Genomic DNA, 3,752 nt, shown 5'->3' on the forward strand with positions numbered 1-3,752 from the left:
GTCGTGCATTATGAACAGGTGCTCGATCGTGCTAAAAGATGCAATCGTCATCTCCGAATTGCTCTTCAACCGTGGGAAGCAAAAAGGTGCTTAAAACATCAATGTAGGCCTTTGATGTGATAGTGCCCCGCAAAACAGAAAGGGGTGTAAGCCCCCTCCATGAAAAATACTACCACACCATAACACCACCGCTCTGAATTTTACTTTTGGCACTACACATCCTGGCAGATGACGATCACCGGGCATCCGCCATACCCACAACCTGCCATCGGATCGCCACATTGTGTACCGTTATTCTTCACTCCACACAACGTTTTTCCACTGTTTAATCATCCAGTGTTTACACTCTTCACACCGAGCGACACGTCGTTTGGCTTTTACTGGGGTGATGTGTGCCATATGAGCAGCCGATCGACCATGAAATCCAAGTTTTCTTACCTCCCGCCTAACTGTCATAGTACTGACGCAGTTTGGAATTCCTGTGTGATGGTCTGGATAGATGTCTGCCTATTACACATTAGGATCCTCTTCACCCGTCGGCGGTCTCTGTCAGTCAACAGACAAGGTCGGCCTGTATTCTTTTGTGTTGTAAGTGTCCCTTCACGTTTCCACTTCACTATCACATTGGAAACAGTGGACTTACGGATGTTCAGTACTGTGGAAATTTTGCGTTCAGACGTATGACACAAGTGACACCTGACCACGTTCGAAGTCCGTGAGTTTCGCTGAGTGCCCCATTCTGCTCTCTCACGATGTCTAATGACTGCTGAAGTTGCTGTATGGAGTACCTGGCAGTAGGTGGCAGCACAATGCACCTAATATGAAAAACTTATTTTTTGGGGGTGTCCGCATACTTTTGATCACATAGTATATATCAGCAGTCCGATCGATAGGAGGACTACGCATAGACTGAACATCCGGAGGTGAAAACTGAAACTATCAGTGGAAATCTTAATCGTCATACTACGGAAATGCAGTGTTTGGGCAATGTCACGCAAAAGATAACTGTAAAGTTTATCACTCCCTAGATACTGCTGATACAGTCAATGCATGTGTAATCTCTCCCTCATGCCAAGAAGGACAGGTTTCAACTTTTCAGATTACAGTCAACTGGGCACCCTTTCTGAATGAAGTACGTATTTTTAACATTTCCCATCCCCTATCACAAATAATTATAACTTATTACTACTCATCATGACGATTTCTAACATCTAATCAGTAGCTGTTATTTTCAATGTTAAAAGAAGGACAGGTGTCGTTTAAGAAACAGGGCATTCTACAGCATTATTGGGCAAAACAAAATTAGAAAAAAATAAACAAAAAAGAATCCTAGACCCGGAATAAAACTCTCGAACTTGGGTATTCTAATGAAGAACACTACCCACTCCACTAATTTCTTTTATTTTTTTTTAAATCACATATTTGTGTTGCGGTTATTAACATGCAAATCAAATGTATTCAACAAGTTTCCACAACTAATGACTATATTCATATTCAATCGATACAGATGTAACACGCAAAACTTCAGAAGGTTTCTAAAGTCTTTGATGTTTTGTTAGCCAGCTTGGGTTGATGTTCCACTTTTTCTTAAATTCTTTCATTTCACCTTCATTCACTCCTCTTAACCAAACGGCTGGCATCGCATCAGTATGGGTGATGACTGTATACATATTGCCTTCAGTTTGTCAAGTTATTGTTGTTTCTTTATTGCCTTGATTGTCTCTAACAGTTTTATCATATTCTATAGACCCATCGCGCCAATGGCCTTACCGCAGTGGTAACACCGGTTCCCATCAGATCACCGACGTTAAGCGCTGTGGAGCTGGGCTAGCACTTGGATGGGTGACCATCCGGTCTGCCGAGCGCTGTTGGGAAGTGGGGTGCACTGAGCTATTGTGAGGCAAACTGTGAAGCTACTTGATTGAGTAGTAGCGGCCCCGGTCTCGTAAACTGGTATTCGGCTGGGAGAGCGGTGTGCTGACCACATGCCCCTCCATATCCTCATCTAGTGACGCCTGTGGTCTGAGGATGACATGACGACCGGTCGGTACCGCTGAGCCTTCCAAGGCCTGTTCGGACGGAGTTAGCTATACAACCATCAGGTTTGTAAACAGCTTGTTAAGATTTTCGCAAAGACTCATCTTTATGGTTCTCGTGGTGGCAGCTGCTCTACAACACCGATTCCTAACGGAGGCTTTGTAGTCAGTATCTCAGCTAGAGCTGAACGTCTCAGAATTTCTTGTCTTCCAAGTACACTTCAATGCCTGTATGTTTATAATGATTGTCAGGTTTAAATAATTCATCTCTTAAACGTGTACTAGTCTTTCGACTCTGTCACCATCATCGTCAATAGGATTTGAGTCAAACTCTTGGATGGTTTTGATTATTTCATTCATTATCTTTGGGATTCCACCTCTCAAATTTTAGTAGGTCCTGGATTTTGAAGGGGAATGATATACGATTAAAGTTATAACACCGATGGACATCATTCATTCCGTTTTTAGTATAACGGTCTGCATTCTAATTTCTATCAGAAGCCGGAAGCGACCACGCGAAGCAAAATACAACCCTCACAGCAGAAGTTTGGACATTGATACAGACCAGTTTAGCGGTTGTATCTGTCATCACCCGCCTTATTCGAAGTAGCGTGATTGCCTTTTCAATTTACGATTGGAATTGAAAACATCTGACTATGAATTGGATGTAAGTTCAACAAAACAGATAAAAAACTACAATACGAAGTGGGTGTAACCGAACCTGCTCACGACATCGAGATCGGTCACATTGGTTGCAGCCACTGAGGCTAACGGAGGTAGTGTATACGCTTCTTAGACTCAGTCACATAACGATGGGCGATTGGAAACGGTCTGAGAATACATTTTTACAGCATCCATGTGATACGGAAATCGCAATCATCAACACCGTTGTTACTGAAGACTTCAATATTTATCAAGAAATTAAGTCCTAATTAGGCCTCAGACCAGGATGTTGTGACCACGACTTTCCAATACTGTTTACGTTCACGAGCGTCTATCGGGATATCACCGCAGGTTATCAGCCATTCGTCAACCCAATTAGAGATGGTGCTGGAAGCCTCAGACGTCTTGTGCTTAATTCGAACTTCCATTGCGCGTATTTCAACGTCAGTTGGGAAAGAACTGTGCACCATATTCCATTAATTATTACAAACCCTCAGTCGTGGTCGTTTTGATTCTAGCAACAAAGTTAATGAATCATTATAAGACGTAACAGACTTGCTCAGAGAAACACGTTAGTGCAGTGGTAATGCACAGTATGAAATCGCTGCCATATTGAGCTTTTTTCTGTAAGCACTACATTACAAGATTTCGAGACTAATTCTTTTTCTTGTATTAGATATGTGTGTAGCAATGTCACTGTTTCTGCTTGGATAGGAAAGTATACTGATGATGCTGCTACGATGCTCATCATACACTGTATATAGGAGCGTTTATTGGAGTGGATATGATTGCAATAGGCAGGCGGCTAGATTAGCATCGTCCAGCACATACACTTGCAGTAGGTTATCTTTAGTGAGATGTTTAATGCTGCTCCACACTGACAAACACACAATTAGGTGAGAAGAAAAGTGTTGCTTTTTCGATATTTCTTAATTTATCAAAATTAGAATACTACGTCCCTTCTTCTCCCGCCTCCTGCGCAGTTATAATCTCCAAGATGGTCTCCTTGATGTCAGCCATCTAGACAGCCATCTCATCGTCATGTGTTGTAAT

General features: G+C 42.3%; 1 pseudogene; it reads left to right on the forward strand.

Moving 5' to 3' along the window:
* The first annotated feature begins 1,756 nt into the window (after positions 1–1,756).
* Positions 1,757–1,874, forward strand: LOC124557387 (annotated as a pseudogene).
* Positions 1,875–3,752: the final 1,878 nt, after the last annotated feature.

The sequence above is a fragment of the Schistocerca americana genome, chromosome X (assembly GCF_021461395.2).
Source record: "Schistocerca americana isolate TAMUIC-IGC-003095 chromosome X, iqSchAmer2.1, whole genome shotgun sequence".
Classification (NCBI taxonomy): Eukaryota; Metazoa; Arthropoda; class Insecta; order Orthoptera; family Acrididae; genus Schistocerca; species Schistocerca americana.